This window comes from Balaenoptera ricei, chromosome 10 (assembly GCF_028023285.1).
Source record: "Balaenoptera ricei isolate mBalRic1 chromosome 10, mBalRic1.hap2, whole genome shotgun sequence".
Lineage (NCBI taxonomy): Eukaryota > Metazoa > Chordata > Mammalia > Artiodactyla > Balaenopteridae > Balaenoptera > Balaenoptera ricei.
The window spans coordinates 9066079-9090916 of record NC_082648.1 but is presented as its reverse complement, the minus strand read 5'-3'; the positions used below and the strand labels follow the sequence as shown (position 1 = coordinate 9090916).

The 24838-nt window shown below is 42.0% G+C and overlaps 1 non-coding gene across 1 annotated transcript; it reads left to right on the top strand.

Annotated features, from left to right (window-relative positions):
* The first annotated feature begins 10017 nt into the window (after window positions 1-10017).
* Window positions 10018-10120, top strand: LOC132373899 (U6 spliceosomal RNA). The gene has a single exon (XR_009505555.1). It is a non-coding gene; the product is annotated as a U6 spliceosomal RNA (small nuclear RNA).
* The last annotated feature ends 14718 nt before the right edge of the window (window positions 10121-24838 follow it).

The window sequence follows — 24838 nt, the reverse complement described above, 5'->3', positions numbered from 1 at the left end:
CTGCTTAAGGGTGAGTGCACGTCGGGAGGTCTTCTGGAGAAGAGGGCTAAAGTCCATTCACCGTGTGTGTGTGTGTGTGTGTGTGTGTGTGTGTGCGCGCGCGCGTGCGTGGGCATGTGTGTGGGCGTGTGTGTGTGTGGGCACACAGAGGGACAGAGACTGAGGCCGTGTAAAGTGAGGTGGGGCTGGGCGGTTGAGCTCTGAGGCCTTGGGCAAGTTGAGTGGCTTGGCTAAGATTAAGGCTGTGTTTTGAATCCACCTCATATAGGTAGTCAGGCTGGGTCAAATGGAATTAGGGTTGGCGATGAGAGGGCTCCTGAGGTTTCCCTGCGGTCCCCTTAACTATCAGGTGCTAAAGAGGCTTTACTCTATTTGATTCAGGTTAAAAAGTCCTTGGGTGTACTCTCACTTTACTGGAGAGTAAGATTCAAAGTGCTTTAGCCGCTGGCTGGGTCACATGCAGTGGGAATCAGTGGGTCTGGAGCAGAAACTTGTGAGTCATATTGAGAGAGGAAGGAATCCGTGTCTCCTGAACCAGAAGGCGGCTGCTTTCCCAGCAAGGCTCTTTCTCTTCTAGTCCTTCCTGAACTCAGATCAGTTTCTCAAGAGGAGGGGTATTCATTCACTTGCATTAAAATGGTGACCTTACCCTCCACTTCCTCCCAGCTCTCCCTCTGGTAGCTCTCAAGTTATCCGCTGCTGGGTTTGGGTTCTCTACTGCATATGAATGAACGATACAGCAAATGACTAAATTAGAGAGCTAATGATTCTGACCTGGTTGGCAGGGTGCCCACAGCCTGCTGGACTAGGCAGCCACGAGGACTGCAGGTCTTCCACTGCGGCCCAAGCAGACCCAGGCTGTAGGCTCATCAGGCCTTCATGGTTATGATGCTTTTATGGTTCACAAGACCCAAAATGTCTGGATTGTGCATTCTCTGGGACAGACTGGAAATTGAAGAGCTGTAGCCCATTAAATGAAAATGGTAGGAGTCCCCATTTTAGAGTCCATTTCATTCTTGCTTATGCACCTTGGAAATAGCTGTTTTCCTTGCTCCTTTCCCCCACTTATATTTTTAGTTTTTCAGGAAACTGAAAGAATTACATAGGGGAGTTTTTGAAATTTCATTCCATTGCAGTCTGACTGATTCACATTTAGAGGCACAACATCAAATGCTCCTTCCTAAACCGATCCCTCAAAGGAGGGTGGAGTAGGGGACAGTGAGCACATTCCTAGGTGGCAGTTGGTCTTCTGGACATTCTAGCACTTGGTAGAAGAGAAACTTGTGGGGAGACCAGTTTGATTCAATATACCCTTTGCTGTTCCATGTTTTCCCTGGAAAAAGATCTAGCTGGGAATGGAAGGGTGTGGAGATGGTGGAAACATTCTCACAAGAAAGTACTTGAGCTATTTTTTTTCTTTTTGGTTCCTCTAGAATTCATCACTGACTTACAGTCAACCATTGACCTAGAGTCAACCACTGGCCTAGAGTCGACCACTGACCCAGAGTTGACCACTGGCCTAGATTTGACCACTGGCCTAGAGTTGACCACTGGCTTACAGCTGACCACTGACCCAGAGTCGACCACTGGCCTAGAGTCGATCACTGGCCTAGAGTCGACCACTGGCCTAGAGTCGACTACTGGCTCAGAGTCAACCACGGACCCAGAGTCAACCACTGACCCAGAGTTGACCACTAGCCTAGAGTCGACCACTGACCCAGAACTGACCACTGGCGTAGAGTCGACTGCTGACCCAGAGTCGACCACTGGCCTACAGTTGGCCACTGGCATAGAGTCAACCACTGACCCAGAGTCGACCACTGGCCTAGAGTCGACCACTGACCCAGAAATGACCACTGGCCTAGAGTCAACCACTGACCCAGAGTCGACCACTGGCCTAGAGTCGACCACTGACCCAGAACTGACCACTGGCTTAGAGTTGACTGCTGACCCAGAGTCGACCACTGGCCTACAGTTGGCCACTGGCATAGAGTCAACCACTGACCCAGAGTTGACCATTGACCCAGAGTCGACCACTGGCCTAGAGTCGACCACTGACCCAGAAATGACCACTGGCCTAGAGTCAACCACTGACCCAGAGTCGACCACTGGCCTAGAGTCAACCACTGACCCAGAGTCGACCACTGGCCTAGAGTCGACCACTGACCCAGGATTGACCACTGGCCTAGAGTCGACCGCTGACCCAGAGTCGACCGCTGACCCAGAGTCAACCACTGGCCTAGAGTCGACCACTGACCCAGAACTGACCACTGGCTTAGAGTCGACCGCTGACCCAGAGTCGACCACTGGCCTAGAGTCGACCATTGACCCAGAGTCAACCACTGACCCAGAGTTGACCACTGACCCAGAGTCGACCACTGGCCTAGAGTCGACCACTGACCTGTCAGACTTGACCACGCACCATGACTTCACTGAAGATGCAGAAACAACAACTGACGTGTATCTGGAGAACACACAGACTTTTGGTAAGTGAGGGATCTGTCCTCAGAGGAGGCCTGGGCAGCAACTGGTAGGCTCCCTCTTTTACATTTCTGAGGGAAAGCCTGCTTTTGTCCAGTGTACTTGATTCCCAGCATATGTCTGTGACAATTCCCGATCTCCATTTTGTTTTCCTAGAATTGCCTACTAATGTGGAATTAAACACCCTGAGCTCTAAGGAAGAAGCCACTGAGGTCACAGGTGAGGATTCTTCTCTTCAGAAATGCAGAAGTTCCTCCCTGCCTCCCCTTCCTTATTTATAGTTCTTTACATAGGAAAGTCCTATAGTAATTTACACATTTGGGGATACTTTTGCTGCTTTGTTCTCTGAGGTGGAGTAAACTTAGCCAAAAGTTCACTGAAACTTGAGGAAAGTTGAAGCATTTCCCAGAACGCCAGGAATTACAACTGGTTGAACATCAACACAGCTCCAGCTCCAAGGTCTGACCTGATCTGATCTCTGGGACCTGCTTTCTGGGCTTCCCTAAAGAGGACAAGCTCCTTCATGTCTCCGTAGGGTCGATGGATGTGGTGTCAAAAAAGGGGTTAACAATTTCCTTTTCTTTTCCAGTTGATGACAATTCATTTCAAATAGAGAACTTTTGGAGTAAAGGTTACGCTAAGTGTAAATCTTATCTGAATATAGACTGAACAGACAATAGAGCGATTTAAAAGCTTCATGAGTTAAGCAGTGTCCCTATCTCTGCCCATCCCTCTCTCAAGCCGCCATCATTTTTCAATTTTCTGTCTGCCACTCAGCCAAGAAGTCATAAGATTTCAATGCCTTCTACCCCCGCCAACAAACCCCAGTAGTCTGGGGGAATGCCTGGGATTTTTGCTAAGAAAGACCCTTGGGCCTTACTTACAAAAGCACATTTCTAAACACTCTGATTCTTATGTCTATAAATAATAGCTAACATTGATTGAGATCTACTGTATTCCAGCACTGCTTAAAGTGTATAGGGGACTGCAGATAGTAGTTGGAGAAATCTAGAAATTGTATTTTAGCGGAGGCTGAAGGGCCTGTTAAAAAAAAGGTTGGGTCTCTCAGGGACTTCTAAGTGTGAGTGGAGACCAGCCCTTTAACTAAATCCTTCTCATGAAGTGCACTTGTGTTTCACTTCCACTGGTAGGATTTCAGGCATGGCAGAGTGCCTTGGCAGTTAGAAGGGAGGTTTTTGCGTCATAGACTCAATGGGGTCCTACGTTTACTAGGGGGCGACTTGAGGCTGTGAGCTGAATGACAGGCACACTGTGAATGATCCTTACTGGAAGTGAATAAACACCATTTCTTTACTTAATTATAGAGGAGCCCAGCGCCTCCACAGGAAGCAACGAGTCCAACACAGTGTTTTTTGGTAAGTTTCTCCTCTTGTCTCTGATGTCTTATCAGGGACTTGACACCATTTTCAATGCTGGTGTTAGTCCACTGGGAAAGGATTCCAATTTAAAACTTTGCAGATGCTGAGATCAGCTATAATTCTAATACGGAGGTGAAAAAGACAGCCTCTTTCCTCTCTGAGGTTTACCGTCCAAGTCTAATTGTCTGGATTTTCAGTCACCAAATAGGCATAGGATAAACAAGTTTTCTCCCTTGAGTTTTCCAAGATTTCCTGTCTCACTAGGATGTGGATTCCAGTCCAGTGCATGGAATCCTTTTAAGGGAGAGCCTGAGGAAAAGGCATCAGATTTTCTGATTCATAAAATATATAATTCAATTAAAAGCTGTAAAGCCTAGGAGCTCTGAATCAGGAGGTCCCGGTTTTAATACTTTGCCTCACTTCTGGCTTTTTGGGAAATTTCTGAAGTAATTTCTTCAGGCATTAAAATGGATACCTGGACAGTGGGCAGGTATCTTGCTTAAGGCTCAAAGAGAGGGCAGGAGAATAAGGAATTTACACCTTAAAGAAATTAAATCACGCACCCACTGTCACAGTGGGAAATGAGAAAGATGAGCCTGATCTTTTGAGCACTAGGTTTTCTTGTTTCTCTTGGCAACTCATGTTTTCATTTTTGTTTTTGTTTTGCTTTTTAGTTTAGAAAACGAAGCAGATTCTCATTACCTGTGACCACCACTCTACTAACCACAACTTTCTAAGAAGATTCTGGGCCTCTGAACAAGCCTTCCATTCCATTATAGGAGCTTGAATAATTGTAAAAGACTAGTGAGACACAGGAGGTACCTACTTGAGGATAAACAGAGTGGCAGGAATTATACACAGACAGAAGAGGGGCATCTCTTAACCATGTCCCATTTAATATGGGCTCAATAAATGTTCATTTGTACTAAATTTTGAGAGGGGGTTTTTATTTTATGAGGCAACATATTGCTTAGTTGCCTTGTTTTAGAACCAATGACCATTTTATTCCTCTCATAAATACTTTATAATCAGGTGCCAACTCCTTATGACCACAGGAAAGTATGAAATGAGCCTATGGAAAGTATATTGGTTTTCCTATTCCTGGTATAACAAGTTACCACAAACTTAGTAAATTAAAATAATATAAACCTATTATTTTACAGTTTTGTAGCTCAGAAGTCTGAAAGGCATCTCACTGGATTGAAAACGATGTGTTGGCAGGGCTGAGTTCCCGTCTGAAGCCTTTCTGGAAAAATCCATTTTCTTGCCCATTTTCCTTGGCCCTCTTGCATCTTTGAAGCCAGCAAAGGTCGGTTGATTCTGACAGTACATCACAGAGTCACCAACACCGACTCTACTGCCTCCCTCTTCCACATTTGAGGACACGTTGAGACCCACCTGGATAACCTAGGATAATCTCTATTTCAAGGTCAATTGATTAATGACCTTAATTCCCCCCTCTACCATGTAATTGAACATATTCACTGGTTCTGGGAATTAATAGGTGAGCATCTTTGGGAAGCCATGCCACAGACAGCAGAGAACATCTTACTCTAGAACTGGTTTGGTTCAGTGGGGGATGGAAACAGTCACCCATGTTTTTCTTTATGTTTACACTATATGTTTTGCAAAAGGGTGTGGGTGAGTTTATGTAAAACTAGTTGGTTTGACATATTTATACTTCACAGTATGTATATGCCACAGTATAAATGACAAACTAAAATGGCACAAGTTTAGAGTGATGGGCAGACTTGGGAGTGAAGAGATGTAGATTCTACCAGTTGTATCTCTGCCTCTTGTGAACCCCAGCTTCCTCTTATAAAATGAGTCGGTTATATCAAATCAATTGAAATTTCCTTTTTGCTCCTTAATATATTTCAACAAATAATACACTGATTTTGGGGATCATTAATGTAAAGAATTATTAATTTATTAGTTTGCCTCAGGGAGAAGTATTCCATGTCATCAGTGATCTGTCACATGCGCTTGCACCAGAGCACATCAGATTTGAGGGTTCCTTAGCCTGGCTTCATCAAGCCGCTTGTCTCAGGGCTTTTCATCTAAATAGGAAAGTAGTTCCAAGGCCTCCACTGATCTCTTTTAAGGACATAGAACTATTTCTGTTCTGTCAATGACTATTTTTCCAATTTCTCTTCCCATTTTCTTTTTAATTTCAAGTGGATTTCAGCATGGAATTTTATGATGGACTATTGGAATGATTTGTGAAATTTAGCCAAGAAAAAGTGTTAGTGGACTCAAAATAGGCACTCATTAGTATCTATCCAGAATGGAAAAAAGATTTCATTTCAAATTCCAGCTGCACAGTTTAAGCGGTTACCTAGAGAATAGAGGTGAGTCCACCCAAACTGGGGGATTGGTTGAAGGGGGAATTTGTAGCATGTCTGCTTAGTATTTACTGATCCTGGTGTAAGTGGCAGTTGAAGCTGTGGGTTTAGAGAGGTCACTTAGGAGGAGTGTATAAAGATCTTCCTCAACCTACAATGGGGTTATGCACCCAATACCCACTGTAAGTTGAAAATATCCTAAGTTGAAAATACATTTAATACATCTAACCTACCGAATGCCATAGCTTAGCCTAGCCTACTTAAACGTGCTCAGAACACTTACGTCAGCCACTGTTGTGCAAAATCATCTGATTGGGCAAAGCCAGTTTTATAATAAAGTGTTGAATATCTCATGTAATTTACTGAATACTGTTCCAAAAGTGAAAAACAGAATGGCTGTATGCATACGGAATGGTTGTAAAGTCTATCAGTTGTTTACCCTCGTGATCATGTGGCTGACTCAGGGCTGGAGAGAGTATCATACTGCAAATGATGAGAAACCCTACCCAGTTTCTGTCCTTGTAATAATACCTACCACTGAAGGCCTGGACTGAGCTGAAAGCTCTGTGTGAGTTATTTACACTGTGTACAAGTTCTGTATGCTATTACTAATTGTACAAAATTAATTAATTTGTACCAAAAATTAATTATACAAAATATTAAATATTTAACCTAAAATGTTAGGTGAGCTGATGTGGGTTGTGAAAGAATTCACAGAAGTATTAACAAGGGTAGAAAGGAAAGTTTTTATTCACTTTCCAAGGAAGGAGGGGGCCAAACGCATAGAGTGGTGTTGGCCCTGAAGGGTGGGGGGGATGAGTCTTTTACTGTGCTTTAAAGGGCAAGGTGCAGGAAAGAGGGGGGGGTTCACATCTGTTTTGGTCCATGGTTGTATCTGGGCTGGCTGTGCTTCTACAGGATGTGGGTTTTCTGAGAATCTGTAACCTTTTGTTTTCAGTAATTTTCTAGTCCTTGGATGTCTGAAAGAGACTTGATGGTGGCCCTTGACAGGTGTTATACTATTTTGAACAACGTTAGATGGGTTTACATAAAGTGTATGCGATTTATATATAAATACAAATATTGGGCAAATTTTTATACTGGTGTAGGCTATTCTGTTTCTCTAGTCCAGAACCACCCCAATTTTCAAGCATTTTGTTTACTTTAGCCCAATTACACTTAATGTAATTATTGATATGTTTGGGGCTTAAGTGCACCATTTTACTTTTTGTTTTCTGTTTATCTTGTTATTTCTCTATTTCCTATGTTTTGCCTTCCTGTGGGCTACTTGAATATTTTTTAAAAATTCCATTTTGGTTTATCTATAGTATTTTGAGTATATCTCTTTGTACAGCTTTTTTTTTTTAGTGGTTGTTGTAGGTATTACATTATATACCCATATATTTTAATAGTCTAAGAGGGTCAATATTTTACCACTTTGACTGAACTGTAGAAATCTTGCCTCCCTGTATGTCTTCCTTTACCCTTCTCTGCTTATAATTGTTTTAAATACTTCTCTACACACATTTAGAGCCATATCCGAGACTATTAGATAATTTTTGCTTTAACAGTCAAACATATTTAAAAAGTTCAAAAGAAAAAGGAAGATGTATTTTATCAGCCCATATTTCCCCCTTTCCATTGTTTTCTTCTTCTTGATGTTCCAAAGTTCCTTCTTTCATCATTTTCTTTCTGTTTAGAGAACCTCCTTTAGCCATTCTTTTCAGGTAGATCTGCTGGTGACAAACTCTCTCGTTTTCCTTCATCCAATGTCTTTATTTCCCTTTCATTCCTGAGAGATAAATTTACTACATGAAATCAGTATTGACAGTTCTTTTCTTTCAGTACTTAAAAAGTATTGTGCCACTTCTTTCTGGCTTTCATATTTTCTGTTATTTGTATTGTTTTTCCCCTATAGGTAAGTTGTTTCTCTTGCTACTTTCAGGATTTTTTTCTTTGTCTTTATTTTCAAATATTTGACTATGATGTGTCTTGGTGTGGATTTCTTTGGGTTTATCTTGGTTGGAATTTGCTTGCCTTTTTGAATCTTTAGGCTTATGTCTTCTGCCAAATTTGGGAATTTTTCAGCTATTATTTCTTTGAGTTTTTTCTCAGGTCTGCCCTATATGTCTTCTTTTTCTGGGATTCAGATGACGTGAATATTAGGCCTTCTGTTATACTCCTGCAGGACCCTAAGAATCTGTTAGGTTTTTTGTTTTGTTTGTTTGTTGTTCTGTCTCTTTTCTCTCTGTTGTTCAGATTGAGTCATTTCTATTGTTCTGTCTTCAAGTTCACAGATTGTTTTCCTCTGCTGTTGAGCCCTTCCATTAAGTTTTAAAATTTTGGTTATTATAATTTTCAGTTCTGAAATTTCCTTTTGGTTCTGCTATACATTTTGATTCTTTGCTGAGACTTTTTATTTCTTTGTTTTTTTTCAGTTGTTTTAAGCATGTCTGTCATTGCTCATTGAAGCATTTTTATGACGACTGCTTGAAACTCTTTGTCAGATAATTCTAATATCTCTGGCCTTTTCGTCTGGCATCTACTGATTGTCTTTTTCATTCGGGTTGAGATTTTCCTGATTCTTAGTATGACGAATGACTTTCAATTGAAACAGGATATTTTAGGTATTAGAGGCTCTGGATCTTATTTAAAATCTTCTGTCTTAGCTGGATTTCTGTGATACTACTCCAGCAGGTAAAAGGTGGAGGTACTGAATTACTGCCAGGTAGGGGCAGAAGTAAAGATCTCCCCCTCAACTTGTGTTGACTCTCAAGCAGGGGAGGGGTTCCCCATAATTGCCTGGTGAAGGATGGAATTCTGGCTCCCCACAAGGCCTCCACTGATATCACCCTGTCTGGGAGGAGTAGGGGTGTCTTGTTACTGCTTTCCGTGTAGTCTCCACTGACACCACCCCAGTATGGAAAGGAGGGAGTGCTTTGTTACTGTTGGATGAGGGAGGACGTCCAGGCTCCCCATCTGGTTGCCACTAACTCTGTGGAGTGGGGGGAAAATGAGGGTCTTAAACTGCTAAGTGGGGGTGAAAGTTCCAGTTCCTCCTCAGTCTTCTCTGACTTTACTCTGGCACAGGTTTGGGCACCTTGTTACAGCCGGGCATGTGTGGAAGTCTAGGCTCCCCACTTGGGGCCATAGCTTTTTCTGTGGTGTTTGACTGTAGAAGAGGGATTATTGTCTAAATGTTTTCTGCCATGCTAGGCTGTCTGTTTCCTGGTCCTCTGGCTGGACAGAATAGGTTTTTGTTGGGGACACACATTGCATTATCACATATATGTGATATATATCACATATACCACATATATGGTTTGAAAAGCTAACCCTGGCTGCAGACTACAGCTTGGAAAAGAATTTGGAGGAAAAGCGAAAATGGTTACAGGTCACCAAGTAGGGAGGATACTGTAGAGCATAGGTGAATGGAGGTGGCGACAGAGATAGAGACAAGTTGAGGAATATTTAGAAAAGGGGACAAAAATTGGTGGTGGATCTTGTATGGAATGACACAGAGCTAAAGCTATAGATTTTGTATTGCATGAGTGGTTGGATGGTGGTCTCTAGAGTTAGGATTATCAGATTAATTTTGTTTTGGAAATACTGTACTGAGTGGTGCCTTTAAAATATTTAAATGAAGATGTCATATAGGTAAAGGTGTGAAGCTCAGTAGAGGTTTTGGCAAGACACAGAACTTTATATCATGGCACATACGTAATAATTGAAGCCGCGGGCAAGGATGAGTTTTTATTTTTATTTTTTCCAGTTTTATTGAGGTGTAACTGATGAATAAAATTGTATATAGTGCTCACTTTGGCAGCATATACTAAAATTGGAATGATACAGAGAAGATTAGCACAGCCCCTGCACAAGGATGACGCATAAATTAGTGAAGTGTTCTATATTAAAAAAAATTGTATAGAATTAAAATGTACAGTGTGATGATTTGATATACACATACATTGTGAAATGATTACCACAATCAAGTTAACACATCTGCTGTCTCACATAGTTACCTTTTTTTTTTTTTTTTTTTAGTATGAACTTTTCTAAGGAGATAGTATATAGTGAGAAAAGAATCTAAAACAAAGTTAGAGGAATTTCATAACTTCATGGCTAAATGGAAGCATATGCATCTACAAAGGACATGCAAGGCTTTAACTCCTAGATGGTGGGAATCATGATTTTTATATTCATCCTAAACTCCTAGTAAAATAACTGGTGTAGAAGAGGGACTCAATGAATATTTGATAAATGAAAGAAGTAAGGAGTAGAGCAACCAGACAGTTAGACTATGAAACAGGTACACACAGTATCATGGAGCCAAAGGAAGAGAGTGTTTTAAGTAGGACAGAACTGTAAATAATGTCCATTGCTTCTGAGAAGCAAGTTAAGATGAAGACTGAAACATATCCACTGACATATTTCAGCAAGCTGGAAGTCACTGGTTACCCTGGTGTGAGCTGTTTGAGTGGAAGGATGGGAACAGAAGCCTTGGTTTATAAGCCTTGTCAGCCTTTGTTTTGATTTTTTAGCCTATTGGTCTATTTTTAGCCTATTTCCTTAATATAACTGAGAGCGACTTATGTGTTAACAGTAAAAACATTTCCTATCCCTTTCTTCTCGAAGTCCAAACAAGAACAACAAGAAAAGAAACAGAAATGCAAACATCATCTCTGATAAAACTTACAGGACAATTAACAGCCACAATATATAAGGACTGAAAACCAGCAGAATGGTTAACGACATAACAGAAAGGAGAAAGACTTACTCCAGTAGCTGTGCACGTCTGGGGGCAGGGATAGTGGTACCAAATAGAAGTAAGCCAATGGTCTTACAGAACCCTGGCAAGGCTCAAGGACTGTAGACACAAGGCATGCGAAGATTAGCCTGGAGGAGGAGTGATGATGGTGGGGAGACAGGTGACTGGAAACAGGTTCATATCCTCCCTTATTGCAGCAGGAGAGAGTGGGTTTACTGTCTAGAAAAACTGAACCAGAGAGGCACTGGACAGTTGCGACTGTTATGGAAGAAGATACAAGTGAGATGCTATTCAAAAAACAGGACAATCAAGTGAAAGCCTATAAAATAAATGGAGAAATGTCCAACCTCTTACCCTGGCCAGCTCCAAAGCGCCAGCAGTGAGGATTATGCTTGCCAAGCAGGAGATGGGAAGATTCTTCTGAAGACTCAGAGCTGTCTCAGAGACAGCACCTGGAGATAAGTTTCAACAAAATAGCTATCATGCCACTCAATCATCCTACTGTGAGGTACATGATTCTACAAAAATCCTTTCAATGCACATAGAGTTTTCTGATCGCCTTGGTGTCTAACTCCGATGTATGAACAGAAGGCAAAGAATCACCAGACATTTGAAGAAAATCTCTATCAAATAAGACTCAAGTAAAGAAACAGTAAAAGGGGAATTCAGAGGAAACAGACAATATGAGGAGTAGAACAAACCTTTAAGAAACTGTAATTAATATATTCTGAGGGAACAAGAATACATATTGCATCCTTCAAACAAGAACGGGATGCTATTAAATAAACAATCAAGCACAAGATAAAAAGAAATATTGGTCCTTGCAAATTTAGTTGATGGTAAGTTCAACAGAAGATGAAGTTAAGAACTCCTCCATAAAATAGAGCAAAAATGCGAAGAGACGGTCAATAGGTGAGAAAAAATTCAACACAAATTTCAAAGAAAGTAGAATATACTGGGAAAGAAATTATCAATGAAACACTACAACACATTTTCCAGAATTTAAGGATGATCCTCCATGTTGAAAGTGTCCAGTTATTATCCAAAGGCTCACACTTAACATTGCAGGGCCCAGTGCAGGAATACAAATGGAGGCCCGCATACATATCTCTAAACATTCACAAGTTCCAAACCAAGACAGACCCTAGGTTCAGGTCATGTTTCCCATGCTGTCTGGCTCCCGAAGCCCGTTCCTTGGAGACTGCCTTTTAGACCAAGCCTAGAGACCAAGGGAGCCATGAGTTCCTCCGGATGGACACTGTCCCTGCAAGCTGGGAGGAGGGAGGGGGCAGGCTGTCTGCTGGAACAGCAGGTTGGAAGCTGGTTGGGCCCAGGACTGACCTGGTCAAGCTCCTGTGGGAACCTGCTGGGCAAGTTTGCCTCCCTCTTGCCTCAGTTCTGATTTAGGATTTCCAGGAATTTTTAAGCACCTCTGCAAACTATACCACTGAGCATAGGAGTGACTGGGAGTGCAGTTACAGTGGGGGTGGGGGGGGTGGGAGAACCTGTCTGCCTTCATGCTTTTGATTGATCTGAGGTGACTAAATGTAAGCAAAACTAGCCTTTTTTTTTTTTTTTTTTGTCTGATGCCCCAGGGCAGAAGCTGTGAACTTATTCTGAACCTTTACACATTCTCAATCCTGCATACTCAGGCCTTGGGGACCTCATGTTCAATTGTGCCCCTCTCCCACAATTCCTGTTTTTTTAATTTACTTGCTGAACTTTAAAAATATTTTCTAATGAAAGTGAAAGAAAAAAACAATGCCTTTGTTTTGGTGTTTGTGTGGGGCCTCTTTTAAAGTGCAGGCCCCAGGACAGAAGACCCTCTGGGAATACTGAGTGCCCAATACAAGAAATGGAAAAAAGATCCACATCAACATATATCTAATTAAACGTTAGGGATAAAAAGATGATTCTGAAGTTCTAGTGAGAAAAGCAGTCATATGCAAAGAATTGAGAATCAGAATGATAGTGGAACAACAGTGGAAGTCAGGAATTATGTTGTAAAAATTCTGAGTAAAAATAATTTTAACCTAGAACCTTATATCCAGTCAGATTATGAATTGAGCATAAGCCTAGACTAAAGTCATTCTCAGACATAAAAATCTCTAAATATTTTGCCTCTCATGCACTCATTCGTAAGAAGATATGGTAGGACGTACTTCAAACAAAGAAAACCAAGAAAGGCTTTCTTTAACCCAGGATGTACATCATCCTACTTAAGAAGGAGAAAAGGGAATTTCCAGGACAAAAGCAAATTATCTGACAAGTTTGAGGGTGAAAAAGATTGTGTTGAGAGAGATTTAACAGGTCTGTTGGAGGTTGCAGGAAGACTTAGATGTGAAAGGAAACCAAGCAAATGAAGAAAAAGATGATTATTAACTACAGGAAAACAAAAAGTTTTTCAAGGAAGGAAATGTTAGTGTAATTTAACTCCACCGAGTAGAGTTGACCTTGGTGATTATATGATCCACCTATAAACAAAATCTTTCTCATTTTAAAACTAGTCACTACCAAAGACTCTTGAGCACCTGGAGCTGGACACCTCAGTGCAGGGCTTACTAGGAGGAAGCAGACCCATCCCTGTCATTCAGCCCACCTCCATCCAGGTTAGAAACAATTTGGGGAGAGTGAAGTTGTTATCAGAAGCCAAGTGGTAAGTGAAGGACTGGAGGTAGAAGACTTTTTCTTCCCTTCCCCTCTTGGTGCTTTCCCCTCTGTGAAACCAAATGGGAGGCTCCAAGAGACTCACCTGTAAAGGATGGGTCCTCTTCATAGGGCTAAGGCACCTGGCTTCTCCCAAAGCAAGTGATGAGAAAGAGAGAGAGAGGGACAGAGAGACTGAGATTGAAGAACAAGAGAGAGTGACCAAGACGAAGCCACAATGTCCTTTGTAACTCAATCTTACAAGTGACATACCACCATTTCTGCCATCAGTGTGCCATCAGTCACACAGGCCAATCCTGATATAATCTGGTAGGGGATTACACAAGACTGTGACTACCAAGAAGTAGGGATCTTGAGTGCTGGCTATCTGACAGCGAAGACTATTAATTTTTTTAAAAAAAGCATGCCTTTTTAGATATCACACCAAAAATACAATACATGAAAGAAATACTTAATAAGCCAGATTCTTTAAAATTAAAAACTTTTGCTCTGTAAAAGAGACAGTTAAGAGAGTTGGAAGAGGAGTCATAGACTGGGAGAAATATTTGCAAAAGACACATCTGATAAAGGACTGTTATCCAAAATATAACAAAGAATTCTTAAAACTCAAAAATAAGAAAACAAACAACTTGATTAGAAAATGGGCCAAAGACCTTAGCATGTAACTCACCAAAGAAAACATACCGATGGCAACAAGCATATGAAAAGATCCTCCACATCGCACATCACCAGGAAAATGCAATTTAAAACAGCAATGATATATTACTACATACCTATTAGAATCATCAAAACCCAGCACATTGACAAACCAAATGCTGGTGAGGATGTGGAGTAACAGGAACTCTCATTCATTGCTGATGGGAATTTGAAATGGTACAGCCACTTTGGATGACAGTTTGGCAGTTCCTTATAAAACTAAACACTCCTGACATTATGATCCAGGAATCACACTCCTTGGTACTTCACCCAAAGGAGTTGAAAGCTTGTATCCACACAAAAACCTGCACATGGATATTTATAGCTGCTATATTCGCAACCGCCCAAACTTGGAAGCAACTAAGATGTCTTTTAGCAGGTGAGTGGATAAATAAACTGTGGTACATCCAGACAATATGATATTATTCAGTGCTAAAAAGAAATTAACTTTTAAGACACAAAACGACTCTGAGGACACTTCAACGCATATTACTAAATGAAAGAAGTCAATTTGAAAAGGCTACATACTGTGTGCTTCCAACTTTATGACATTCTAGAAAAGGCAAAATTATGGAGACAATAAAAAGATCAGTGGTTTCCACGGCTGTGGGGGTAGGCAGGGAGATGAACAGGTAGAGCACAAGGAGTTTTAGGACAGTGAAAATGCTCTGTATGAGGTTATAATGATGAATGCATGTCATTATCCATTTGTTCAAACCCACAGAATATACAACACCAAGAGTGAACCTGAAGGTGAAGTATGGACTTCAGATGACTATGATATGTCAATGTGGTTCATCAACTGAAATAAATATACCACTCTTGTGAGTGATACTGATAATGGGAAAGGCTATGCATATGTGGGCACATGAGTACATGGGAAATCTCTGTACCCTACTCTCAATTTTGTTATAAACCTAGAACTGCTCTAAAAAGTATTAGGTCTTTAAAAAAAATCTACCAGAAGAAAAATTTTTTTAAAAAGCAGGTTAACGAGATGGATGGTTTTTGTGTATTCAGAGAAGGCTTCAAAGTGGTGAAATTTGAGCTGATTTGAATAAAGTGAGGAAGAATGATTGATAAAGGTAGGAACAAGCTTGGTATGTTGGAGGAATACCAGGAAGATCAGTGGGTCTAGAATGGAGTATAGAATTAAGTAGAGAAGTCAGCAAGTTCAGAGACAGCCAACCATGTAGGGTGTTGGCCATAGTAACAAATTTGGATTTTGTTCTGATGGAATAAAATGGTGGAATGGAAGAATTTTGGAATGGAAGAAGTTTTGGAATGGTGGAATGTAAGAATAATGTGATCTTAAAATGAATGGGGGTGGAGAATAGACTTTTGGAGCAAGAGTGGAATTGGTATGGGAGTAAGCTAGCAAAATCCTTGACTAGCCAATGGGGGTCGAAATTCAGAGTAGAAGTAAAAGGAGGAAGAAGGCTTCAACTATAATGGGAGAGAAGCCAGAAAATAGGGCTAGAATTGCCTGTGGGTTAGTCACCTTGGTGGTTGTTAAGGTGAGACAGTTCTTTTCTGATTTCCTTGAACTTCTCAGTAAAAATTTTGAGGCCATCAGCAAGGGTAGAAGGTCAATAGTGGAAGTAGGGTTCAGTATTTCCTAATACTGAACTGTGCTTGCAATCCTCTTTCAACATGATATATTATTCTTCTAACACAGCGTTGACTAGTTAGATGTTAACTGAAAATTTTTCCTAATGAAATATCTTTGCAGGTCTACATATTTTGTTTTGTGAACCTCACAGAATGAATTTAGAAACTTGTTAATCTTATCTATATTTTAGAACAATTTAAGTAAGAATTATGTTTTTTAATGATATAAAAATTTATATATCAAAATTTGCTATGTCCACTGATGGTGGAGGTTATAGTGATAGGTTGCTGCAGTTGTTTTCCTATAACTTCCATTTCTTTCATGGTTATTTTCTATTCAACTTTTCCTAAGCTTCTTGAGTTAAATTTGGTAATTAACATTATCTTACAATAATGTTAATTTCATTAAAAATTGTATATCAAAATAGCATTTTACGTTATCCTATTCCTTTTTTGTTTTAATGCCAGTATTAAAAGATTATTTTAATCTTACAGAAAAGTTGCAAAATTAGTATAGAGAGTTCCTGTATACTCTTCCCCCAGCTTCCCCTTAGGTTAGCATCTTACATAACCGTAGACCATTTGGCAACACTAAGAAATTAACCTCAGCTCAATGTTACTAACTAAAGTACAGAACTTACTTGGACTTCACCAGGTTTTTCCAGTGATGTCCTTTTTCTGTCCCAGGATCTCCTTCAGGATTCCACACTGCACTTAGTCATCATGGCTCCTTAGTCAGGCTCTTCCAATGTATTCCTCAGGTTTTCTTGTCTCTCACGACCTTGACATGACAGAGTACTGATCAGTTATTTTGTAGAATGTTTCTCAATTTGGGGTTTTCTGATACATGCTTATGACTGGATTGAGGTTGTGCATTATTGGGAAGGTGTCATCGGCTGTGCTTTTCTTAGCGCATCATATCAGGGGCACATTATGTCAGTATGTATTATTGGTCATGTTAACCTTCACTTCTTGGCTAAGGTGATACCTACGAGGACTCTCTACTGTAAACTTACTGTTGCTCCCGTTATAAATATTAAATATTTGTGGGAGATACTTTAAGACTATGCAGATATCCTATTTATATACTGATGGATCTTGCCTGTGGTTACATATTAGTGTGGTGTTCTAATATATTAAGTGGAATTTTTCTGCAAGGAAAAGTGACCATTTTTCCATTCACTCATTCATCCATTCATTCATTAATCTCAGGAGGGACCTAAGAATACTTATTTTATTCTTTGGGTCATAATCCAATACTATCATTATTTATTGCATAGCTCAAGTTCTTACTGGCCATTGAGTGCTCTCTGAGATACCTTTTGACATGCCCCATCTCTTTTTCTTTTAAGCAGTTCCTTACTTTCTGACACCCAAGATGTTCTAGCCCTGGAATCAACCATTTCTCCAAGGACCCCTGGTTCCCTTTACTGAAGAATGGCATTTAGAAACCAAGATCCAACAGCTAGGTGGTGTGTTCATGGCTACTAACCTGTCACTGATTCTAGCCCCTCTCACTGAACAGAGTTAGGAAATACATGTACGTATGCTAACTCATACACACATATGTGCATTTATTTCTGTATCTGTTTGTGTATGCATACGCACACACACACACATAAGTGAGAACATGAGTACATACTGATAATTCAATTCCAGTCCAGCAACTCAAAGTTTATTCTAGCCTTCTCCATTTCCTTCTTTTTCTTTTAACTACAATGAGAAACCTGCTTCTCAACTACAATATGTTTACATATTTGTTCAACTCTACTACACCAATAGTTTCAGAGATCCTGACTCACCTGTCAAAACAGATTTACAATCACAGAACAACGTTTGTGTGTAGCTCTTTTTGTCTTTTGCCTTCACATTATCTGGTCAAAATCCTCTTTGCCAAGGTTACCTAGGTCGGGACCTTTGTTTCTGTTCTGTCAGCATGGTTATATGGTTCATTTGTACTCAGTTATGGTCATCTGTCTCGACTTGCATTTCATCTTAGATTCCCCCCACACCCTGGTTGATTGTGCTTTTATTTATATACAATAAAGTTCACGTTACGGTGTACAGTTCTATGGTTTTTGACAAATGCGTAGAATTGTATGTCTACTGCCACAGTTCCATACAGCAGTGGTCCCCAACATTTTTGGCACCAGGGACTGGTTTTGTGGAAGACAATTTTTCCACAGACTGGGGACGAGATGGTTTCTAGATGATTCAAGTGCATTACATTTATTGTGCGCTTTATTTCTATTATTATTACACTGTAATATATAATGAAATAGTTATACAACTCACCATAATGCTAACAAGAGGCGGAGCTCAGGAGGTAATGTGAGTGATGGGGAGCAGCTGTAAATATGGATGAAGACAAACACATGTTTGTCTCAGGAGCAAAGAACTAAGACTCAATATGACTAGTATGTGGATGAATAGGAGTGATGCGAAATGAAGCTAAGGATAGGAGGGAAGTTGGTAGTTGAGAAGCAGGTTCTGGGAAAAAGGGACTGTCTGAAATGTGACCAGAGATCAAAGTGACAGGGGAGCCTTCTATCTCCACGACGCTCTATCCTTGTGCCATACCTTACAGATGTAAACAACTCAAGCTCAAACTCAGTTGAGGAGTTTTCGAGACCATCTCCTGGAGGACGTGGAGCACCACCACCTAGACCCCCTCTTAATAGTGAAAACCAAGGTGATGGACCTCAGCAGAGACCACCCCCAGAAGATGATGAACCTCAGCAGAGACCACCCCCACAAGATGGTCAACCTCAGCAGAGACCACCCCCACAAGATGGTCAACCTCAGCGGAGACCATCCCCACAAGATGATGAACCTCAGCAGAGACCACTCCCACAAGATGATGGACCTCAGCAGAGACCACCCACACAAGGTGATGAACCTCAGCAGAGACCACCCCCACAAGCTGGTCAACCTCAGCAGAGACCACCCCCACAAGATGGTCAACCTCATCAGAGACCACCCTCACAAGGTGATGAACCTCAGCAGAGACCACCCCCACAAGATGGTCAACCTCAGCAGAGACCATCCCCACAAGATGATGAACCTCAGCAGAGACCACTCCCACAAGATGATGGACCTCAGCAGAGACCACTCCCACAAGATGGTCAACCTCAGCAGAGACCACCCCCACAAGATGGTCAACCTCAGCAGAGACCACCCCCACAAGGTGATGAACCTCAGCAGAGACCACCCCCACCAAGAGGTCATCGTCATCGCCATTCTCCCCCACCTCCTCCTGGGAATAATCAGGGAACACCACCCCCAGGACGTGGACCAGAAAGACCTCCCCAGGGCCCACCACCCCAGTGTGGACGTCCCCAAGGCCCACCACCCCAGCGTGGACCTCCCCAAGGCCCACCACCAACACAAAGACCTCCCCAAGGCCCACTACCAACACAAAGACCTCCCCAAGGCCCACCACCCCAGTAATCTGGAATTCAATGACAGGTATGACTCAAGCTCACTCTCCATCAAGGGCCCTAACCCCTGCAGATCTCAAACGTTACTGTGTCACTGAATCAACTGGAAACATGTTGAAATTGCATAGTCCTGGACCCCAGTTCTAATGATTTCTATTCAGGTATTCTGGAATAGCGCAGCAAGATCCTTTATTTTTTTTATTTTTTATTTTTTTTATAAATTTATTTATTTATTTTTGGCTGTGTTGGGTCTTCGTTTCTGTGCGAGGGCTTTCTCTAGTTCCGGTGAGCGGGGGCCACTCCTCATCGCGGTGCGCCGGCCTCTCACTGTTGTGGCCTCTCTTGTTGCGGAGCACAGACTCCAGACGCACAGGCTCAGTAGTCGTGGCTCACGGGCCTAGTTGCTCCGCGGCATGTGGGATCTTCCCAGACCTGGGCTCGAACCCGTGTCCCCTGCATTGACAGGCGGATTCTCAACCACTGCGCCACCAGGGAAGCCGAAGATCCTTTATTTTTTAACAAGCTATCTAAGGTGGTTCTGATTATGAGAAAGACAGCCCATAAATTACCTTTTTCCCTATGATTACCTGTCTTAAAGTGGGCTGCTAATGAGGAAGTAGATCATTGTTCTCTCTTGGTCCTCTCCTCTCTTCCTCCACAGGCTCAATGACTTTCCACCTGACCAGGCCTCTCAGGGCCCGTGTCCCTGCTAAATGATACTGTAATTTTATGCTGCTAAATGTTTCGTAGTTTAAAAAATATTGCTTATATATGCTCAAGTTAGAAAAACACTAAACAAAAAGTATGAAGCTAACTTTTAAAGGTATATCATATCCTGCCTCCCCACTTCTTTCCCCAAAAGCCACCACAGTTAACTATTTTGAACATCCTCTTGGAAATATTTGTGTCCATATAAATATATATAATCTTTTTTTATCCACAAATGGTACCATATTTTATATTCAGATGTAGATGCTGCTCATTTCAAATAACGTATTTCTTAGAAAACTGCCGTATTAGTTCATAGAGCTATGTGGATCTATTTGATCCTGGTTTTTGTTTTTGTTTCTGTTTTGTTTTACCATTGTATACTATTCATTGTCTGGCTGTGCCATGATTACTTTAACCGACCCCTATCAATGGACATGTAGGTTGGTTTCATTTTTTTGCTATTATAGGAAATGTACAGTAACCGTCTTTGTAAATACATATTTGAACATTATCAACAGCAATCAAGAGACAACCTCAGAAGAATCTTTTTCATTCATCTTGTAAGAAACAATTTGAGCCCATTATCTGTTAGGTGCATATAAACCACAAACAAAAAAATTCGGAAGGAAAGGGGAGAATGAGGAAGAAGAGAGGGAGAAATGTTGAGCTCTCACCTACTTCCCTTCAATTAGTAGCAAGGATTAGAAACCCCCTGCAAAATCTCTCTGAACTTCTTTTTTGGTTTTTCAGAAAATCAGTAAGAAGATACCAGTTCTTCAGAAAGCCGTGACACTGGAGCAAGGCATTCTATCTTCAATTTACCAATGAAATAATCAGCATCCAAAATCTAAGTGCCACGTCTCATTCTGGGTGTTTGTGAATCTGAAATTTGAGGGCCATGAACCCAGCATAGGAACATCCAAGACCCCTTCTCATTGATGCTTCCAGCAGGCTTCCTCCTGGACCACTTTTCTAGAAAACATTTTCCCTTTGTTCTTTGCTTGCGGACAGGAACAGCTCTCTCCTTTTCTACCTGCTGTTGCTTCCTCCCTCCTTCTGACACCTTTATTCACAAACCAGCTGCCAGGTGAAAGAGCTCCACTGTTTTTCTCCTTCCCTGGATTCTATAGCACTAGTGCAATGTTTTTATTATTTTCACACCTTTTTTGAGATTCAGTAATTTTAGCAAACAAGGAAAATATTGCAAAGGTGAAGAAGCTGCACAGGCTGAAGAAATCCTTAAAATACAAACAATAAATGCTGGAGAGGCCAGCAAGAGTCTCCCCCACTCACGGGAGGCCCAGACACTTTTTAAGAGCTTGACCTCAACATTGCTAATGATTAGAGAAATGCAAATCAAAACTGCAATGAGGTTATCACCTCCCACTAGTCAGAATGACCATTATCAAAAAGTCTACAGATAATAAATGCTGGAGAGGGTGTGGAGAAAAGGGAACCCTGCTACACTACTGGTGGGAATGAAACTGGTACAGCCACTATGGAGGACAGTATGGTGGTTCTTTAAAAAACTGAAAGTAGAGCTACCATATGATCCACCAATCCCATTCCTGGGTATACAGCCAAAGAAAACCATAATTCGAAAAGATACATGCACCCCAATGTTCATTACAGCACTACTTACAACAGCCAAGACATGGAAGCAACCTAAATGTCCATCGACAGAGGAATGGATAAAGAAGATGTGGTACCTATATACAATGGAATATTACTCAGTCATAAAAAAGAATGAAATAATGCCATTTGCAGCTACATGGATGGACCTAGTGATTATCATACTAAGTGAAGTAAGTCAGGCAGAGAAAGACAAATATCACAAAATATCACTTATATGTGGAATCTAAAAAATGATATAATGAACTTACTTACAAAACAGAAATAGACTCACAGACTTAGAAAACAAACTTATGGTTACCAAAAGGGAAAGGTGGGGGGGAGAGATAAATTAGGAGCTTGGGATGAACATATACACACTACTATATATACTGTATATAACATCGCTAATCAACAAGGACGTACTGTACAGCACAGGGAACTCTACTCAATACTCTGTAATGACCTATATGGGAAAAGAATCTGAAAAGGAATAGATACATGTATATGTATATCTAAATCACTTTGCTGTACACCTGAAACTAACACAACATTGTAAATCAACTATACTCCCATATAAAATAAAAATTAAAGAAAAACAAACAAACAAAATAAAAATAAAATTCCAAAATAACTGATCTTCTTGCTAGGGACATAAATGTGGTTCTAGGTCCCTATTACCTGGAGCTCACTATACCCCATTTCCCCTTTTTAATTTTTGCTCAATTTTCTCTTTCCCTAGATGCCCCACCATTCTTTAACAAACCCGAGTATATTTCATAAAGGAAGCAGCATGCTGTATTCTATAAAGCGAGGTATTTGGACAAGTCATATCAGGTGAAACTTTTCTAAGAATAGAGAGGGCAGACCATCAAATCTATCGGGAGAGGAAATCAATCTATCAAATTAAGAGAAAATCTCAAATTACGAGATTTTCCACCTGAAGGTGGAAGATTGGTTGCAACAAAGTTACATTCCGCCCTTTTTGGAGCCTGTTTTTCTGTCACAGTCCAAAGTATTTGAGGTGTTTGGGGCGGGGGGTAAAAAGGAAAGTAGATATTCCACGTCATTTTCTTCCAACTTGGCTTTAAGTGGGTACCCTGGGCTTTATGCCATTTTCAGTAGGAAAACTACATAAAAGCCTTCTAGTCAGAGCTCGGTAGAATATACACAATTGACAAAAGGTCTTACCAAGACTTGAAGAAAGTGCTGGATGTGGTGATGTCGCGCTCTCCAGGCCTGGGCCTAGGCCGACGGTTCCCGGGGAACCAGGCCGCTCTCCTCATTCTGCCCGCGGACCCCTGACCTCTCCTGCCCGCCCAGCGGTGGTGCGTAGAAAGCACGGGTGCAGAGCCCAGGCCCACCTTTGGTCTCCCGCCCCCGCCTCTCACGCCGCGGGCTCTCTAGCCTGGACGCCTCGGCGCGAGTCTCGCGAGAAGTCCCCCCACCCCCGTGGGGGAAGGGCGGGGGTGTGCCGCCGCCGCCGTGCTGCGCGCCCCCCTCAGTGCGTGAGCGCGTCTCGCCCCGCCCTCAGCGGTGCCCCTGCAGCGCTCCGGGTCGCCCCTCAGTGGCCTGAGCTGTGGCGTCCTTTCCCGTTCCCGGCGAGGCCCTCGGGTCCCCACCGCGATGGTGCTTCCGTCGAGCAGCTCTCTCGGGACGTCGAGAGGGTAAGGGAGGCGCGCCTGTCCCCGTCTCGTGGGGCAGGTGCCTCGTCGTGGTCGTCCTCGCCGCGTGCCGGGGGAACTGACGTAGCCGGGCGCGCGCCATGTGTTAGCCTGGATTGCACGCGGGCATGTGAGCCATCGTGGCGGGCCTGGCGACGCGAGGCGGGCTCGGTCAGACTTTTCAGATCCAGCCCACGCCCACGCCCACGCCACGGCCCCGCCACGCCACGCCACGCCAGTCTCCGCCACGCCACGCCCCGGCAAGGCAGAAGGAGGAGGCTGCGGCCCCGCAGGCTTTTCACTGCCTTGACTGCGAAGGCGCACGTCAGCGCAGCTGTGACCCGTACCGCAGACCCCCAGCTCAGCCGCGAGCTAGCCTCTCTTAAAGTGCCTCCGTGGGCCCGAAGGGGAGACGATGGGTGGGGGACGACGCGCCCTCGGGGAGAAAACCTCTTTTAGCGATCGGGGAGGACCTTGGGGTATCAGACCCCCCAGCCTCCGTGCCTCCAAAGCCCGCTGTGCTGCAACCTGTGCGCAGAACCTCTCACCCCCGCGTGAGGGGGGCGCCGTATTTTTTTTTTAAGTTAGACAAAAAATTAAAAAGATAAAAAAAAAAAGACTTGCCAAAATTAAATGAAATGCATGTCTATTTTGAGAAGAAACAGAGAATATAGTTATCAATTTGCGGACAGAAAGCTGAAGGTTCCATTACATTGGGTAGTTATCAAAATCAGGATCGGAAATAGTCTCAGTCCAAAGCTACAATCAACTGTGTGTGAAGTTCTTTATTAGATTTAAACATGAATAACTCAAGAAGCAGTTTAACAAAACCTATTTGTTTCAGTTAACTGTTAGTTCAGTATGAGTTAACAGTGTGAGCTAGTAGGTAAGAAAATAAAATCAAACTCAGCATCATTAAGAGACGTATAGTGAGTAGACCTGGAGTTAGGATGAATCTGGCTCTGAAGGAATGTTCCTCAGATCCCCTCTTTCCAGTATATAAGGTTTGTCAGTTCCTTCCGGAGATGTTCATGAATGGGCTCCTTTCCATCTTAGAGATCTGTTTGTATAGATTCTTATGATTCTATATGATTTCAAGGTAGGTGGAAGCCCTTGATGAAATCCAAGGAGGATTTTTTTTCACTTGATGTCAACAATCCCACTCTCCGGTTTCTTTTTCAATACTGATTTTGTTATGCCCATTGTAAAAGTGTTGTTTAACCCAGGAACATTTCCCAACTTTGTAAGAAATGGGAATGAGTAGAAGTTATCAATGTACCATCACAGAATCAATATCAGAAACAGTATCCCCCAGATGAAATGAAAAGACATCAGAAAGTGCTACGAAAAAAAAAAGACAAAGTGAATTTTTTCGTGTCTTTTTAAAATTTGGAAGACGCATTGTCAGAGAATATTGTAATTCGATCTTTTTTTAAAAATAAATTTATTTATTTATTTTTGGCTG